The following is a 20567-nucleotide window of genomic DNA, read 5'->3' on the forward strand; positions in this document are numbered from 1 at the left end:
TACCAGACTCAAATTCCCTTTACATATATCAGAACTTACCATTTCCACCTGCCATCAGTCAGATTTTGGTTTAATTCTTCTCTTTCTAGTAATAAAGCCTAATGTGTTGGATATGTTCCACAGCCTTGCTGAATACATCAAACATAATCTACTTCAAACTGCCACATTAACTTATTTGGTCTCACTCTATCAGTGATATTGCCTTTGTTCTATCAATCAGTCCCTCTTCTGTGTTACAAAAACCCAACTGGTGGTCTCTTTCTCAAAGGGCCTCAGAGCTAAATCATGAACTTTTCTTCTTTTTCCACTGATGATGTCCAAGATCATGTGTTTTCAGCATTTCATTATAATCCATCTTAAATCATTAAAACCTCTTCAGAGTTGCAGTCTTCAAACCCCTAATCTTTAGTGCACACTTTAAAGGGATGGTATTCCACTCAAATATACAATTCCACACAACTCCATTCTAAAATGGACTGAGGTCTACAAGTGAGGAAATCCAGGATCCAATTGCACATGGGGTATTGAGGCCCAGGTTTTGGAGTTTTCTGATTAGTTTTGAGAGGGTGACGGTGTTAAATGCTGCGCTGTATTAAACAATTTAGGCAGATACATAGAACAAAGACTACTACCTAACATTCACTCAATTTCTTTGGAGACACACACAATTGTAATCTCTAGCCAAAAAAAAACTGCAAAAAGAATTCAGCAAGTCAAGCAGCATCTTTGGAGACAGAGGGATGACACTTGGCATTGACACTTTCCATCAGATCTTTGTTCACTGCTTTTATACTAAAGCAAAGCCTTCCCAAACTGGAAAATAAAACATTTTCCCCTCACTTTATCCCTACTCGCTTACCCACCTCCAAAATTTTGGCCAGTTATGATTCTCTTCTAACATTGTAACAAAAAAATTAGCTGTATCAGGGTCAAGCTGTGTCTTTAATTATCTATGTTACCATTATTACTGCAGCACACATACCCACAATTATATACAAGAGGAAGGATGTCGTAAATCCTTACAAAGACAAATGGGGAGAAGTTGGCCTTCTACATTTGAAAAACAGCCTCTCGTTCTACACTGCACAATTTACTCTCATTGAAATCACCAAAGATCAGTTTTTCCCTCTGATGACTTGATTGCTCAATTGCCAATATCTGAAGGAAACTCATACGTTCATAAATACTGGCTATACACAACATTCACCAAGATAGCCACACACTGAACTTTGAGAACCAGAATTATAGTTGCAAGGCAATTGATCATTTTGAGACACATCATAATGGGCAATTCAATAAGATATTTATGTTTTCACTACCAAAGTCAAAACTGGCATCACGATGCCAAAGAAAATAAGACAGCATAAACAGCAGTGATTCCCAAATACTTTGGGTTACCATCCCCTTGGTGCCCAGACCACATCTCCGGCGCCCCACACCCTCTCCCTTTCTGACTATAACAAAGAATTTTGATTTATGATATACAGTGAAATAAAACAAGAATTGCAAATTCAAAGCAGTGACAAGTAATTACAAAAAAATCCAAATCTATTTAAAGCTATAGAATTATTTGTTTAATTACAGTAAAAAACAATTTTATTAATAATTTCATACTGTACAGCAGTAGTCCAACTGTTCAGTGTTTCATTACTTTTTCATCTTTCAGAAAGATGGATTGGGTTGGTGCAGTGATACCAGCTTCTCAACATCAGGCTGAATGTCACTCAGAAGGAGTCTCTAATCCCCATGTTCAGTAATTTGCAATCCTTTTCATTGCTTTAAAAGGAATTGGGCAACTGCACTGAAACCGTGCTCCACTAAATATGATGTTGGAAAGGCAATACAGAACATCTTGACCTCCCCCCACCCCGCCGCAGTGCAGGACATTGTTCAGAGATTTCTTTCTGCAACGAAATCTTATATGATTTGTTGAAACTCAACTTCAGCTCAAAGTCATTTTGCAGCAAGATCAGTCCTTCCTCCTTTCTTCCTGTTAATTCAGAGATTTCTTTCTGCAACGAAGTCTTATATGATTTGTTGAAACTCAACTTCAGCTCAAAGTCATTTTGCAGCAAGATCAGTCCTTCCTCCTTTCTTCCTGTTAATTCTGCAATACAAGTGTCAGGAATGGATTTATTACTCAATCTGGAACTTGGATCGAAAAAAGATCCCGAATTCTCTCTGATGTGTCTTTATGCAGTTCACCCAGAAGGGCAGAGTATACTCGAAGATCATCTGGTATTCTTTCTTCCTCATCCAGCACAGAGGGTCAGAAATTTGAAAAGGTCGTGATGGCCAATGTTGCACTTAAATTGGGTTAACTTGGCCAGAAATGTGGAGACAACTGATTTGACTCTTATAAGATTCACATTATTTCCTTGCAACTGAAAACAAAGCTCTCAAAATAGTAGAAAGCTGAGAGCCTCCGCCTATATTTTACCTATTGCTGACATAACAGTATTTGGTGATTTGTGCAGCCAATCACTTAGATTTTTTTGAGACAAGATGCTGTCGGTGAATTACACAGTGAATAGTAAATATGTTAAGTACAGCTTTTTTTTCCCCAAGAAAGTAATAATCCCAAGTTGGTATTCTGACATTAATGGTGCCCCATCTGTTGCACAAGCCAGAACGTTGGTGAGTGGAATGTCCTTCTCTATGAAGAATTGCTCAGTAACCCAAAATACTGGCTCCCCCAGTTTCCAGTCACCTTCCAAATAACATGCATTCATCTTTTATGAAACAAACATATACAAGAAGCAAATATTCATTCCAAATTCTGTTATCCTAAGTAAGTTACACAATCAGCCATTTCATCTATTATTTTTTGAACAAAATAGTTGCTGAGCAGAATCACTATAAATATTTGGTCTGGTGTCTTATGCAAAACTGCACTCAAAACTTCTATCAACTCACACAAAATGCTGGTGGAACACAGCAGGCCAGGCAGCACCTATAGGAAGAAGAAGTACAGTCGACGTTTCAGGCCAAGACCCTTCATCAGTCCTGCCTGGCCTGCTGATTTCCACCAGCATTTTGTGTGTGTTGCTTGAATTTCCAGCATCTGCAGACTTCCTCATGTTTGCATCTCAAAACTTCTATTACTGCTAGCAGAATCAGTTCTTCTCCAAATGCACGGGGCTTTCCAGAATTAGCAATAAAAGGTTGTATGAAGCACGCAAACCATCACTGTTTTGTTGTGAAGTGCTGACAAATATGTTTTCAAGTGTTTTCATTTTCTGAAAGTTTTCAGAAAGTGACTGAAAATAAGCCAAGTTCTTGTTTGTTTTATCAGAGTGTATTCTCTTCAAATGTTCAAGGAAGCTGGACAATTAGTGCCTCATTTTTTTTTAAATTCACACAACACACAATGGCTGCTGTTAGTTGCTTGGTACTGGCATAAAGCCCCGTTTCAGATTCTCTATGCTATACTTCTACACTTACTTTTCACTTGGTCTTCTGTCATTTTTGTTATGAATTAAAGACCATGGTCAGTCACCTATTGTTTAAATCCAACCTGAAGCACTGCCATCAATAAAAGGCAAAGTTATGACATCATCATAGCTCAGGCAAAAGCTAATTCTCTGCCTAAAAGGTACATAAAGTGGGGCAGCAATCTCAGTTGAGCCATAGGCTAGAGAAATGTAGTCAAAACCATTCAAAAGGGCAGATTCTACACTTCACTCCGTTGAATGCCATACCCTAATTCCTAGGAATTGTCACTACATGAACCACTGACATACAGCATTGAAATTACAAATAATTAAAAGTATAGGTATTCTGAATTTGGATGAACACTACTACTGAAATGATTAGACCTTCTTATTTCTCTAACAGAGTAATTAAGAATAAAGATAGCTCTCTGACCTATCTTAGCCAGTGGATTATGAACTCAGTGCATTAGTTACCAAACCATGAAGATGTGTGTCAATCACTTTCACACCATTGAACAAACACCTGGTTTGAAAGAATGTTACCATATCAGATTCCGAACATTAATCTTTAAAAGAGTCCATTTGTCTGCGGTCTGCCTGATTTAACTTCTAATCTAATGCCAAGATATTTCAGGAATCTGACATTCATTTACAGTTGTAGTCACTTCTTTTATTTGTTAAAAACAAACATACAGTACCTTAAAGTGTGCTTGTATTTATCTAAAATATCACAATACGTTTAGTCACTCAATCTGAATCACGCATTAGATTCACCATTCCTTGCAGGATAAGTTTTGAGTTAAAGCATAAAAATAAGGCCCAGTTTAATCATGGTACATTTATTTGAATGATTTGAATAATGATTGCAATAGCATACTTGTCTAATCTCTTAACTGCTGATTTTCATATGGGAACAAATGCAAAGTTATACCATAGGATGAAGGCAATTGTTATGAAGAGGTAACAAAGTAAACAGGAAAATTTCAAGAGCAAACACGAGGAAATCTGCAGATGCTGGAAATTCAAACAACAACACACACAAAATGCTGGTAGAACACAGCAGGCCAGGCAGAAATGTTATCTATATGGACATCAGAAGGCATTTGCTAAAGTGCCTTATTTAAGTTTTAGCCTCCAGGATTTAAATTATCAGCCTAATTACAAATTTTACAAAGGCACAGTATACATAAATGCAGCAAAATAGAACAGCAGCTAATTCACTAAAACACCACATCTATGCTATGGTATATCAACCTCAGAGGGAGGAGAGTACAAATTTATCAGAAAAATACTCTGGACTTAGAAGGCAGGTTCTTCTCTTTTTTTTTCAACTCCAAGACTGGGCCATCACAGATCAGACACAAACTCAATGATTAGCAAAATACTTTAATTACCGTAGGCAAATTGTGGGTGGGGCATTCCATCTGTGGTAGCAATCAAGTTGAGGCACAGCATCTCCTTCTATCTGCATGCAATTTTGTAGGGCACTTGGCTTCTCCCCAAAGTTGTCTTCACCTCCCTGAGCAATTTTCGAAAGCCAAGAATTGGAAACAGGTGTAGCCTTCCTATCAGTCAGCAATATTCAAACAACCAAATTTGCTTCCTTGTACTGAGGTGGCTGCCTCCACTCTGGCCAACTTGTTTTAAACATCATACGTTGCTGAAATTTGGATCTGCTCAACCACATCTCATCCAATTCAAATGAATGTACTTTGAATTGGTATGCTTCATGTTCAAATGAGTTCAAGTGGGGGGGGGGGGGGGAAGAAAATTAACTGCATTTTAATCATTTCTATGTACTTTTACAATGGCAATCATTTGCTTATAAAGTCATGCCTGCATCCAAAAGGCACTGTGGTTGTCAAAAAAGGCAATGCAAAGGAGATCTTCAGCAATTCAATGTAGGGGTTTTTATACAGGGCAACAATATTTCTACAATCAATTTTCAAGCCACTGAGGTGCAGAGTCCAACAATAATCAGTGTGCAAAGACATTATAATTGTTTTAAATACCATCCTAAACTAACTTGCCATAATTAAAGTTGCTCAAGAAAAAGGCATTCTCCTGAAATCAAAAACATTCTGGGTATTCACTTAATCTGCTATTGGTTGCCATCGAGAACTACTTCCAGAGAAATTGAGTCAAGTGACTGTTTCAACAGGGATCCTATAAAGCTTTGAAGCTGGAATCCCAAGTACTAAAGTAACTTCCACACTCAGGATCAGAGAGCAATATATCACAGACACAAGCCCTTTAACCCAACCAACCCATGCCAACCACAGTGCCCACTTGCTTTGTGCAATCTAACAGCTCAGCAGCAAAGGAATTCTGTATCATCCCTTCATATAGTGATTCTTTTCATTTCATCTTTCCCGGACATTTCTTTCAGTCCCAATGAATGAAGAACCACAATGAACATTTCAAAAGAGTGTGAATGACAATCACATACATTGTGTTTTCTCACATCCTTCCTTTGTCAGAATTCCACAGAATGTGTGAATTATGATAAATATTTTTGTGCATATATATGAAGTGGAGTATCTAATCTTCGTTATATAAATACTTCTCCAAAATTTGCAACAAGAGTACATTTTAACATTGTTCTACTTAAATGGTCAACTTAAACATTTTACAAAACAGCTGGTTTGTTTATAAAGCAAGCATTTATAGATCACAGAAAACAAGCTGATATTTTTTAATCCCTATGATAATATTTCTAATTGACAACTACAGCTTGAAGTTATCTTGGTAACACTGCAGTGCAGTGCACGTTGATGCTATTTGGAGAGCTTAAATGTGAAAGTATCAGTGAGACGGGACGAGATCACACAGCAATCCAGTTATCATCACTGCAGAACCAAATTGCACTGCAGTTCTGTTTCACACCGCTTTGGATACAGTCAGGCTGCGGCCCTGATTCTGTGATTGTGAAAGCACATATAGAAAGAGTGTGTGTCTGTGTATGGTGCTTAAAATGTAACACCAGAAAATCGAGGGTATTCAACTTTGAACCAAAACTCATTTATTCTGTGGAAAATAGAAGAGTTTGTTATCATTACAAGAGGACTAGAATATAAAAGCAAGACCGTAAATAGACATTGGTCAGATCACACCTGGAGTATGTGTAATCAGTTTTGGGCCCCTCAAAGAAAGGGTGTGCTGGCATTGAAGAGAATCTAGAGGAGGTTCACGAAAATGATCCCAGGAATGAAAAAGTTAACATACGAAGAGCATTTGATGACCCTGGGGCTGTGCTCATTGGGAGTTTAGAAAACTGAGAGGGAATCTCGTTGAAATCTATCAAATGTTGAAAGGCTTATACAAAGTGGACGTGGAGAGGATGTTTCCATAACAGGGAAGTTTAGGACCAGAGGGCACAAACTCAAAACAGAGGGATGTCCATTTAGAATAGAGATGAGGAATTTCTTTAGTCCGAGGGTGGTGAATCTGTGGAATTCACTGTCACAGGTACCCATGTAATTGGGTACATTTAAAGCAGAGGTTGACAGGCTCTTGATTAGTCAGGGCATCGAAGGTTACAGGGAGAAGGCGGCAGAATGGGGTTGAGAGAGATAATAAATCAGCCATGATGGGTTGACGGAGCAGACTCGATGAGACAAATGGCCTAATTCTGCTCCTATGTCATATGGTCTTACAGAAAAATTTACATAATCAACCCCGTAGCACAATAGGGAAATATGAAGCCACAATTAAATACTCTGCCCTCAAGAGTAGTATATTCAGTTCTTATCTTGTTTAATCAATCTTTTCTCCATGGATATAAACACACAATCTTGATATATTCAGCATGTTACTGTGAAATGTAAGCAGCTTTCCCAAACACATCAAGAAAAAAAAGGAATCGGTATTCTAACATTGTTCTTTTTCTGTCTTTGCAGTTCTGCACGGCTCAGAACAACATCCCACCCCACTGTTACCTGTCCTCTCCTACATCACAACCATGACCAAATTTCAAATGTACTCCCACAACTGAGAAAATTCGGGGCATTCTGACTGTGAAAGGCACTGCATAAATCCAACCATTCCATTTCTCTCTCACATAAGAAGATCACAATGATTGAAAACATGTATATATATATCTCTCTCATTTAACATTTCAAAAATAGAAAGGCTATTATCACATTGCTGTTTGTGTGAGCTTGCTGTGCGCAATTTGGATTCTGCGGTTCATACATTAAGGCAATAATCGCAGTTCAAATGTATCAATGAAGTTGATTGTGCAACATCAGGTTAAACTGGCTACAAAGATACAAATAGCAAGTAGCAGTTGCAAAGTCTGACAGGTTTGTTGTGCAATGAGAGATATCTAGCAGTGCAGTAGAACTGGCAGCTCTAGTCATATTCCCAACGCTAATCAGAAGAAAAGGAGATGAAAGTGCTGGGTACGTTATATAATGCATTAGCCCTCTGCTGCACAAGATACATCACACATTAACAGATAATGTAACTAGCCTGGAACAAGTTGCAGACGTGAAATTTGAAACTGGCAGAAAACTTGCCTGCTACTGGCAGTTATCACGATACTTTAATTTCCCCCATAAGTTTATGGGTAACAGATGGCAAACATTATTGCTAGGGAGATATGCTGAGGCTTATAAACAGAGCTGGCATTTTAATAGTGGGTAAAGGCATCATGCTCTTGTCATTGCTTATCTGCCTTCTTCACTGCATACAATTTCAACCAAGGAAGAAACTTTGAATTACGCTAAAGTCATCCCTAATAATATTAATGATTTGTTAAGCATTACAACATAGTAATCTTTGTATTCACTGTGGCCATAAGGACTCATGAATGGCGGCATTCTTTTGGATATCTTTGTTCTTTCAGGTCTCAAATGCTTTGAGTACAGTTGACTTCCCTGTGACTTAGCTAAGAATGAGCAACATTTTATTTTAAAAACAGTCTTCTAAAATACTTCCTGGAAAATGAAAACTGCCCCCAAATTTTTTTTTAAGTATACAAATAAAATGGTCTCAAAAAAATCTAACCTTAAAAAGTTCAGTGATAAAAGGATTTTACCATAAGAGGGATGGAGAAAGAAAATTTCCATATAAATCTGAGGCTCTTTAAGGGCTCTGTCCATTCAGCTCCTCTTAAGATCATCTTAAGAAGGTTTTAATCCAACAAATATTCTAATCATGACTGAAAATTCCAGGAAATTGCACCAGGGTAAACAATATATTTCTATAGATATAATATGGGCTGTTATATAGAATGAGGCAGCAGCGGTCAGTCACTTGGACATAAAAACATAAGAAATAGGAGCAGGAGTAGGCCACCTGGCCCATCGAGCCTGTCCCGGCTGATCTGTCCCTAAACTCAGCTCCATCTACCAGCCTTTTCCCCATAACCCTTAATTCCCTTACTACGTAAAACCTATCTAAATGTTTCTTAATTTAGTGAGGAGGCCTCAACTGCTTCCTTGGGCAGAGAATTCCACAGATTCACCACTCTCTGGAAAAAAGTTTCTCCTCATCTCCATCCTAAATCTTCTCCCCTGAATCTTGAGGCAATGACCTCTAGTTCTTATGATCCAAACTTGCCCCAACCTATCAATGCTTCTTTTGCTTTCATGCATTTAAAAAAAAAATCTTTCTCTCAGAAATACAGCCTGTTCCCAGGTAATAAGCAGGCTGAGGTTTTACAGAATCACCAAGCCAATTTTATTTATGAGTCAGAAAACACACAAAAACCAAATGCACTTAAAGGATTGATAAGAAAGAACAAATAGTGAAGTGGAGGGAGAGAGGAAACTAGTCCTGTTGTCTGTAGAGTCAAATATATGTGTGTACCTCAGGGATTTGAATGTAATAATATTATGTAAGCTTATCATCTGTACAGATATCCACAAGTTGGGTGTTTGTAACATGGGGATGGCTTTATTCACCTCAACTAATTTTAAGGCAGCAAGTTTCAGATTCTGTCCATGGATTGCATATTGGACTTACTGGTGACAATCAGTTTACACAGCCTCTAGCTTTGCTTTATACCACAATTGAAAATGGCTCCTCTTTGTCTACCCCATCAAGCTCAATTATTATACCGCTTTTATGTCACCCCAATGATGGGGTTAGACCAACCCTAAAAAACTATACGCAAGGTGTTTAATCAAATCCAAACGCACAGAGTTATTGCAGCTCCTGGTTATACATATGGATTTCGGCAGTCCCACACAACATAACATTACTGTCCTGATGGTGATATCATGCAAGTCAATTCAAGATTGTTTACTTTCATTTCCATTAAACAAGGGTAAAGAAGAATGAAATAAATGTTACTGCGGATCCAATGTGGCACCAAAAAAACCGACAAAAAACGCAGTAATAAGAAATCCACAATAAACATGAAACAGGGCGGCTTATATAGATAAATTGACTGCCTGCCCATAAAGTGACACCAGGCACAGGAGTGTCTGTACACAAGGTAACTGACAGGAAATGATAAAGTAGTGGTGGTTGGGGGTGGGGTGGGTTGGTGGGTATAAGTTGATCAGCCTTACTGCTTAGGGAAAGTAACTGTTTTTGAGTCTGGAGGTCCCAGAGTGGACACTACATAGCCTCCTCCCTGATGGGAGTGGAACATGCAGTCCATGAGCAGAGTGGGTGAAATCCTTCACGGTGTTACTAGGTCTTTTCCAGCATCTTTCTGCATGGGTCTGGTACCCGACTAAGACTACCAGACTGATCAGAAAACAAACTTCTCCAAACAAGCCACTAGAAAGGAGAACCCACCATAACAAATTTTTGGGGGAGTGGGGTGGGAAATGAACACCAGTCTATTCATCCTATCTTAATAAATACTTACTGCTCTGAAATTATCAAGATCTTCTGCCCAATTCAGACTGTTGTATTTCTTTTTAAAAAAAAGTTACCAGACCTGAATAGTACAGTTAAATATAGCCTGTTCAGTATTCACTTAACATGATCACTCTGCTTTCCAATTCTATCCTTGCAGAAAGGACTCACAATGTTTGGGTTGCATATTTTTCATGACTTTATTAACCTGTGTTGCTAGTTTCAAATAAGAGTCCAACAAAATGTTTAACTCAGAGCTGGAAGCATTCTCTGTTTTGAAGGAAAATTGACAAAGTTTTCTTAGCAAACACGAGGAAATCTGCAGATGCTGGAAATTCAAACAACACACACAAAATGCTGGTGGAACACAGCAAGCCAGGCAGCATCTATAAGGAGAAGCACTGTCGACGTTTCGGGCCGAGACCCTTCGTCAGGACTAACTGAAAGGAAAGATACTAAGCTTAGTATCTTTCAGTTAGTCCTGACGAAGGGTCTCGGCCCGAAACGTCGACAGTGCTTCTCCTTATAGATGCTGCCTGGCCTGCTGTGTTCCACCAGCATTTTGTGTGTGTTGTTTATAAAGTTTTCTTGCTCAATTTCCTGATTGTATACCCAAATAACTAATCTTTACTATCAAGGAGCACAGCACTGTTTAGGGTAATAAATGCAATGCCAGTCACAACTCCCTTTAAACAAGCTGGAAATTTCAAAATCTGCATACATTAACAAAAGGTACTGAACCCAAAATGTTTCTCCTTCCACAGATGCTGCTCGACCTGAGGAAGTGTTTCCACAATTTTCTGTTTTCACTGTCCTGTATACAATGCCAGTGCTGGTGAATGCCAAATTTCTACTGAGAGCCAAGATGTGGCCACCGCAGCGCAGTAGTTAGGGCCGCTGCCTCACAGATTCTGGGACTCCAGTTCAACCCCGACATCCAGTGCTGTCTGGGTGAGATTTGCACATTCTCCCTGTGATTACATGGGGTTTTTTTTCCCCCTCACATATCCTGAAGAACTGTCAGTGGGTAGCTGGCTCCTGTAAACAGGTGACAGAAATAATCAAAAGAGACATGAATTGACATGCAGGAGAACAGGTTGCAGAGAATTAAGGGCAAATGGGACTGATGAGATTAGTCTGCCGGGAGCCAACATTAACCCACCGGGTCAAGTGGCCTCATCGTGTTTTGTAGTAAGAAAATAACTGGGCAGGAATCCCATGCCTGGCAAGTGTAAAAGAGCAATTGGGCTGTGCGACGCTAGCGTAGGGAGGTAGACCAAATAAACACTAATATTAAAGTCAATTCAAAAAAAGCACATCTGAACATCATCACTGAACTACTTAGTTTAGTTCACCGAAATAATATGAGCTCTTTTGTTTTGACACTTTCATAGAACCAATATAATAGTTAAGGCAAAATGACTACACTTATAATGATTAGCCCATGCAGCATAATTTTACATAATCAAATGAACCAGTCTTTTAAAGTTGTACTTTAACCTCAACTAAGATCCAAGCACTTAATAAAATAAACAGAATCGCTCATTGTAGAAGAGCTCCAAGTGTGATTTCACATAGAAAAATAAAATCATACCTGATCTGGAACCAATATAATAGTTAAGGCAAAATGACTACACTTATAATGATTAGCCCATACGGCATAATTTTACATAATCAAATGAACCAGTCTTTTAAAGTTGTACTTTAACCTCAACTAAGATCCAAGCACTTAATAAAATAAACAGAATCGCTCATTGTAGACGAGCTCCAAGTGTGATTTCATGTAGAAAAATAAATGAAATCATACCTGATCTGGATCTCTACCATCTCTAAGCAAACAATGATTCACAGCAGAATCAAAAAATGCCCTCAACTTCTCAAACTTATCACACTTCGGCCAACCAGTGAAAATTTTCCTCCGGATTTCCATTCCCCGGCTCTGAATTAACATCTTTCATCAATTTATCTCCAATCTTCATTCGATCCTTGTGGAATCTCATTGATGTCCGGGAGACCCATTTCTTGCTCCTCCCAATCCTATTTAATCTGAACTACTGACCAATCTCTCTGGTCAACGTGTTAACTACTTGCGGTTCGATCTCATTAGGAACTTCATTCCTCTCCTTCAACTCTGGCTTTATCAAGAAACGATTCCCCCATCTCCTCCTGTACCCCTGCACTGTCCTTCTAGCTGCCACACCATATTTTAAGAATTCAGTTCTTAAATCCCTACAAACAGGTTTCCATTGCTACCTCAATAATTTTTAACCATGGTTACAAATAACATTTTTAGTGAATGGGACAAAAGTGAACTATTCCTACCTTCACAACTGATCGCCAACACTTCTCCACTCTTTCTTTACCAGTGTTCTCAGCCCTCATTACCCCTGAAAACCAAAAGGATCTATCCTCATCTGATTCTTGGCTATGTGCTGCCTCAGTGATATCACCCGGGAAGTTTCAATCCGCAGACTGCTGATATTTAGTCCTAGTTAACCACCATATTGCATGCTTTTCACCAACTTTTACTCATGTTTGTCTGGATCTATTTTTTTTTTTTAAAAAATCCTCCTTTCAAATACTGGGAAGGCCAAACCATGCTTCTTAATCTCCACAACAAACACTGTTCATGCTGTCGAATCTCTCTCTCCCCATAAGAGGCTGAATTGACAAGCTTGGTGTCACAGAGTAGGGAAACCAGACCCTTCCTTCAACCCAATTCACCAGCCCAGCGACCTAGTCCCATGTATTGCATTCAGCTCTTAGGCCTCCAAATCGCTCCATGTTCTTACCTTGATGGCTTTTAGATGTTGTCGATGTACTGGCCTCAATCACCATCGCTGGCAGCTCATTCCAATTATGCACCACCCTTTCTGTGAATGTGCTGCCCCCAATATCCCTTTCAAATCCCTCACTTCTGATCTTGCCTCTTTTTTTTTTTTAAGCACCTGTTCCCTAGGAAGAAAAACTATGTACTTTCACCCAGTCTATACTCATCATGGTCAACTGTATCAGGTGAACTCTCAATCGTATAATGTTACAGTCTCCCAGTCTACAGTCCAGTAACTCAAGTAACATCCTGATGAATTGTTTCTGCACTCTTTTTAGTAACATATTCATTATAATGTTAACCAAAATAAGCTCAATATTTCAAATGCAGCCTCAGCAATGATTTATATAACTGCATCATAATTTCCAAATACTCAGTCCCCTAATTGACAACACCAGCAAGCCAAACACATTCTTCACCATCCTATCTACCTATGTGTTGCTTTCAGCAAACTGTGCATTCCTTGCTCCCTCAGTTGCATAACGCTCCCCGTGGCCTCCGTTCACTGTACAAGTCTCACCCTGGTTTGATCTCCCAAAATCTCTGCAATGACCTCTGCAATTTCTTCTCCAACTTCCCACAAGATCAGAGAATGCATTAGGTCAGGCCCTGGAGATTTATCCACTTTATTTCAGTTTTATTTTTCCCCATTTCCTTAACCCATCCCTTTTCCCCCACAGCAAAAACTGAAGAGAAATATTCATTAAAGATCTCACCCATTTCTTTTGGCTCCACACACACAGATGGCCACATTGACCTATTTTCTCCCAAACCACCTCGTTACTCTTAGTATACCTATAGACTCTTACGATTTTGCTTTTATCTTGTCTGCCAGATCCTCTTGTTGCCTTCCTAATTTCTCTCTCCCATTCCTACGTTTCTTGTTGTCATCAAGAAAGTCACAAACTCCCAAATGCTGATGTGCACTGTATGCCTCCCTCTTTTTCTTTAGCAAAGCCTCAAAATCTTTTGTCACCCAGGGCTTCTGAAAGCTGCCAACGTTGCCCTTGATCCTAACAGTAACATGCAGGCTCTGAACTCTTGACAATCACACTTCTGGAGGCCTTGCATCTGGCAGATGCTCCCCTCCCTGCAAACAATCTCACCCAATCAACCACAGCAAGCTTCCACCTACTGGCTCCAAAATTTGCACTGTTCCAGTTCAGGACTTTAACTGGGTCGTATTGTTTGCCATAGCTATTTTAAAACTAATTGACTTATGGTCACTGGACCCAAACTGTTTGTCAATAGACTCTTCCACTACTTGCCCCAACTCAGAATAAGATCAACCAAGAAAATCAACCCATAACCATTCAAGCCTCGCCTCACCAACCTTCAGCTGCTCAGAATCTCAATTCTCAAGTTTATTCCCAAAAGTAACCTGCATTTCCATCATCCTTTCTGCTATGGAAGAGCTACTTAAAACTTGAATACTTGAAGCTTCCAATATTCTGCCCTAATAGTTTTAATAAACCTTCCAGCTTTATATGAAAGTGTTCCTATCATAGGATATTTACCTGCAATAACGGGGTTCATAGGTTATAGAAATATGTTATTTTAGTCAGAGGCAACATCAAACTCATGCACCTTCTCCAACATAGAACTGCATGGTATTTACACACATTGACTCGTTATATAATTGCTAACAGCTTACCAGTTCAGTGTCAAATTATTTTCTTATTGTTCTCATTGTGGAGGAAATGTCTTCTTTCCCTAGGAGGAGAAATAATAATTTAATAAGATTAAAAAAAACTATTATGGCTCAGCTCCTTTTAATGAGATTGAAAGAAAATATAGACATCAGCTTTGTCAAAACTTACCACTATATTATACTGACTTTTCAAGGAAATGTCATTTTCTCGTGCTTCATAAAAGGATGGCCAACCAAATACTTACCTTGAGTTCCAATAAAATATTAGAATTCAACAAAAGTTTTATCTGCCCTTTTATCAGATATCACACATATATCAATGCCCTAAAGCTTTACTACCCAAGCTATAATAAAATCCATCCCTTCCAAACTGTTTGTTACTTCTGAAATAGTAATCTCTGCAAATTTGAAAGTTAATAATCTGATATTGAGTTGAACGATAAAGAAGGTGCCACTCAGTGAAAGGAAATTAGGATACCTGATACTGTTCATTCATTTATTTTATGTAACAATGCTTCAGTCTAAAAGTAGCCTTGAAATTATCAGATGCTGTCTTTTGACTACAATTATGCAATAAAAGAAAAGACAGTACTTTAAGGTTTGTCCATGCCCGACAATTCTAAATAAGAAACAAAAAGCCTAATAAATTGTGACTGTAATATGAACAGCATTATTGGCCAGAGAAAATCCAGCTATCACCACCCCCCACCCCTATTTTCAATGGCATTGCTATCACTGAATCCCTCACTGAGGATTATCATTGACCACAAACTGAACTGGGGTCGCCATATACACAATGCAGCTACAAGAGGAGGTCTGGAACTCTGCAGCAGATAACTCACCTTCTAACTCCACAAAGCCTGCCCTCCGTCCGCAAGAATCAAGTCAGAATGTGATGGAATACTCTCCACTTGCTTAAATGGGTGCAGCTTCAACAATACCCAAGAAGCTTGACATCATACAGGACATTTGATACCAGCTCACCACATGGGCACCCATCCAAAACCACTCACTTCACAACTGAGGCACAGCAGCTGCAGTTTGCACAAAAACAGGATACAAGATGACTCCCCAGACAACACCTTCCAAACTCAGACTTTCCACCAGCTAGAAGAACAAGGCAAAAGCATGGGTAAACCTCCACCTGGAAATTGACCACCGAGCCACACCATTCCCTCACCATCACTGGACCAATATCCTGGAATTCCCTCCCCAACAGCATTTCTGAGTACAACACCTCAAGGATTGCAGCAGATCAGGAAGGCAGATTCCCCCATCACCTTCTAAAAGAACAATAAGGGATAGGCAATTAAAGACTGGTTCAGCCTGCAAAGCCCTTGTATTAAAGAAAACTTCATGTCATCTTAACATAATAGTGATTAAATATCACTATTAAATACAGATTGTACTTTATATTGGTTTCTTTCAATTTTCAGTGTTTTCTTTCTTGTGGACGATTGGCAGGTGGGTGATCTCAATTTTTTGTGTGCAAGGGGGGGGAGTTGGGGGGCTTGGTGCTATTGTCACTGTTCTTTTCTGTGAGTGAGGGGTTTGGGTGCTGTTATGCATAGGGGGTTGTTAATTGTTACTGTGGCTGTTTTTTGCTGTGGGTAGGGGGGGGTGAAGGGATTTTTGGATCCGCGAGTTTTATTTCTTCTCTTTTCTGTGCTGGTTTGGGGGGGGGGGGGGGAGAAAGAGAGTTGATGTCTTTTCTTTCATCAGCACCCACGGTCTTTCTGTATTTAATGGCTATCTGGAGATGACAAATATCAGAGTTGCATTATTCATGCATCCTTTGACAAGAAAATGAACCGTTGAACCTTAAATATCATAAATGAAATTCAACCAAAATATATATTCTGCAATTCAAACCACAAAATTCTAAAAATCCACAAGTAATTTTACTGAACAAATGAAAAGAAACCAGTGAGTGGAGAGCATAAAACAAACTTGATCAATATTTTGGTTTGCAAATAAACAGGCTTCTTTTGATGCACTCACTGTTAAATGGACCCTGCTTACATGAAGGCTCATTTGTTTAATTTGGTTATGAATGCTTTGCTTTAAACTGATGTAATTGACAATGAATAAATAGTGCGGTATACAAAAAAAATGCCGTGATCATCCAAATTACCACAAGGAGTTTGAAACCACCTTATGGACCTTAAATTTGAACAGGAATTTGAGTTCAAGCAACAAGGGTGTCAGTACAAATAACAACTGCTATTCCTTGCTTTGGCAATTATACATACATTCATCCTTTATAACAATTTAAACCAATTACCAGCAGCATTTCACTTGTCAGGCAATTAACTGCACATTGAAACAGATTCCAAAGGACAGGATAACCAAGTCTGTATGCCTCAACTAATTCCAAACTTCACCTATTTTCTGGCAGTCATTAAAATCCTGAAACCATTTCAAGTAGAATTTTCCAGGAATAAGAGAAATTGATGGCTTGACTGATGGCCAGGTCGCAGAAAAAGAAACAAAGGAGAGTCTAATGTCCGAATGCTTAGCTTGACAACATAAATTGTAGGGACATGAACAGAAATGCTGCTATCATCAGCTGTCACTTCTGCAGAATGATACGAAAAAAGGTACAGACAACCAAACACTTGATATGCCCCATACTGACCTAGATCATTATTTAAAGTGTCAAGGAACTGATGTTCAGAAGCTGCTTCAACTTTGCGTTCCACTTTTTATATATTGTATTATTTGTGTATTTTCAGCAAAATCTTAACATCATGTAATTATTACAGCGTGTCATCAGCCATATGGCAGGTAAATGCGTCGATAATTTTGACCGTTAGTAGACCTTTTGGTGTGCCCCAAAACACTACTGAAAGGTTTCAAACTCCTTGTTTTTAGAGTGAGTATTTAATTGGGTTGCCAGGGAACTATTATTCATGTATCTATCTTCCTGGATAATTCAGTTATTACCATTAGTCAAGATTAGCAACTAAACTGAAAATATCAGTTTTTTGCTGTTTATTTGAATACTACAATTTCCACTTGTTAAAATATATATTGGTTAGGTGACAATGTGCAGCATTGCTGGGCGCCCTTGTCATTCAACTAGTTTCTATTTACAGAGTACAGCATTGGTTTGAATGTGACAAGCTTTATATTGCTCTGTATTCTGAAGGAAAACAGCTGGAAATAAATGAATTGTAATTTTGCCAAAATTCACAAGTCTTGTGACAGATTGAATTATATGCCAAGATGTTTCTGTTTCACAAGGACATCAACTTCAGCTTGTTTTTAGCAGATAATTATTCTGTGTCTCTTTAAGCTCTGTCACAGAAAATATTCAACAGATGCTCCTTACATGTTCTGCCAGCATATTGATCAATGACACCTTGTTTGCTGTGATTCCAAATCAAACTTTGATATCATTAACTTGTTTAAAAAAAATTGATAAGTTTAGAGAAAATTTTTAAAAATGATTGAAGCACATCCTACGTTAATACATCATCGAAACAGAACACCACTGCCTCAACCTATGGAAATTGGCACTGAGCAACTATATTTAACAACTTCCAGAATTCTCCAAACGTAATAGGAACATAAGACATTTCGAAATGCGGTAATCAACTACAAGCGGTATTCCTACAACTTTTAAGCCTACAATAATTTTACACTGTCAAGGCAGGAAAGTATGCATACATATATCCTTCTGAAAAACACCAATTAGTTTAAATGCTAATTGGGTAACATTTCAAAGAAAATAATTCTTCCTTCTTGCTGATGTAAAATTCTGAACCAAAAAAAAATGCTTATGGAGCTAACTTTTTCTGGGGAATGAAAATCCGAAATGCGAAGGTTTTAAGCAGCCGAGGTATCGAATCACTGCTACGGAGCAAGCAATAACGCAAGATCACTAAGTATGCATTGTCAAGACAGGTAGCATCGGCACCAAGGTTGCACAATAGGCGTCCGAAACCAAAATACTACTTGCACTGTCAACACTACGGGAAATTACCGTACAACCCAGTTTTCTTCTTTCATATGCCATGTAACATATGCTAAAACCAACCATTTTGCAGCAAGTTCTCTCCATTACCTCCCAAAGAGATCCGTTCAGGCGCAGCTTCTAACACTTTTGGTGAAACGTGTACGCGTATCAATTTTTGCAAACCTCTCCGTGCAACAAAACTAGTAAGAAAGCACCATCTGATTTTTTTTTTCTGCTTTGTCATAATAAATCAATACCACGCCGGGTGGTGTATGCTGCACTTTTGCTGCCCTTAAACCAGCAGCACAAATGTTGCGCTAATTCATACGTTGAGAGGGAGGGAAAAAAAAAGAAAACAAACGATTCGGTAGTTCCAATCGCCAGTGGCAGTGGCAGGGAGCTGACTTCCTACCTGTCAGGACAGCTCTGCTCCCGTGTTTACATTCAGCTCAGCAAAAAAATCACTCAAGAACCAAGCACGCGCGCACACCCAGCCCGCGTCCACCGCTTCCCATTAAACAGCTTCAAACGGCACCCCGGCAGCAACAGTGGGGAAAGTAATCACGCATATATGCATAGAACGCTTTATTTTTGGGAAAAAAAAGTAATTTCTTACATCAAACAGACAGGAAGATGTGGGCGTACTCCGATGCTCGGTGGATGTGTGGTGGTTGCTGTGGCGATAAGAGTCTGTCCAGTTCAGATGCCCTCAATCTCTAGTCCCCCCTTATTTCTCTTATCCAGACTTTACTTCTTCCCGTCAAACCTCATAAGACTACATTCAAAAGGTGGGGAAGAAAAAAAAGCATAACAGAAAAGGGAGATGGTAGCGCCGGTTCCCACCGCAAATGCAGCAAGACTTGCAAGAAAGAGCGAGCGAGCGAGCGAGAGGGAAGCGCCTGGCTATCCCGAGTGTCGGTCCGGAGCGGACGCTGCGCTTGACTCCGCTCCGCCACGTTCCAGTTGCGGGCAAAGGTCCGACCGCCGTCCCAGGGCAAGGTTTCGCTCCGGCGGGTAGCTGCACGCTACAGCGGGGGGCAGGACAAAGGCTGCGGAGCCGACACTAAGATGAAAAGAGCAGCGCCGTGCAAGATGCGCGTGCACGACCAAGGTTAATTAATTCTCACTGTAACTCCTCCAGTTGGTGCGAACCCTGCAGACAGAAATGGGAAGTGAAAGAAAGCCAATTGGACAGTCCCCGCGAACAACATGTGACCATTATTACTGGGGAAATACGTACGTCACGTCTTACATATTAAAAAAAAATCAGTATCCTTGTAGGTTTGGGGTTGTCTTGTATGAAGTGGTTGAATGCAACGGAGTGCTGCAGCGTTTTAATAAAGTGATTTCCTCTTCCTGGTCAGTTATTATCCACAAGTGAAAGCAAATCATTTTCAGTAAACTTACTGCACTGAAAGGGCAAGAAGAAGGGGAAATTTTGGAAATATATAGAAATACTCAAGGTCTGGATTTGTCAGTCTGCTTTGTACAAGTGGTGCAAAGGGAAGTCCTCGATTTGTGGTGCGTTTTGAGCCAAAGTCATTTTAAATCAGGTGGTAACCACTTGTTTTAAACGCTATCAGTAACATTCACCTCCATTCTATGCATTTGTTTAGGTGCGACTAAGACCAAGTTGGTTCACAACGGGATAACACCACATTGCACAGTTATAGTACTGTTCACAATGGTGACCATTACTATTGAATGCATTCATATTGAAGGATATATATATAAGTGGACCTAGATTGACCTTATGCTGTATTGTAGCAGCTTCTATTGTTAGCTGAGAATTGCAGCCATCAGAAAAATACTCTGTTGATAGTTCTCTGGAAACCGCAGCACGAAAGGACCTACAATGGCAACAGGGAGAGGTGT

The 20567-nt window shown here is 39.3% G+C and overlaps 1 protein-coding gene across 8 annotated transcripts in view; it reads right to left on the bottom strand.

Annotated features, from left to right (window-relative positions):
• The window catches only part of plcb4a (phospholipase C, beta 4a), a 540859-nt gene extending 521030 nt beyond the window's left edge, over positions 1–19829 (bottom strand). For 3 of the 8 annotated variants that reach the window (XM_073051315.1, XM_073051317.1, XM_073051311.1), the window contains exons 1-2: positions 19309–19828; positions 14735–14793 (exon numbers count right to left, since the gene is read on the bottom strand). The gene's annotated coding sequence lies outside the window, so the exon portion shown is untranslated. Of the gene's footprint in view, positions 1–14734; positions 14794–15573; positions 15618–18800; positions 19013–19104; positions 19143–19308 lie in introns of those variants that run through there. The other 5 variants (XM_073051319.1, XM_073051318.1, XM_073051312.1 and 2 more) reach the window with 4 other exon arrangements.
• Positions 19830–20567: the final 738 nt, after the last annotated feature.

The sequence above is a fragment of the Hemitrygon akajei genome, chromosome 7, assembly GCF_048418815.1.
Source record: "Hemitrygon akajei chromosome 7, sHemAka1.3, whole genome shotgun sequence".
NCBI classification, from domain to species: domain Eukaryota; kingdom Metazoa; phylum Chordata; class Chondrichthyes; order Myliobatiformes; family Dasyatidae; genus Hemitrygon; species Hemitrygon akajei.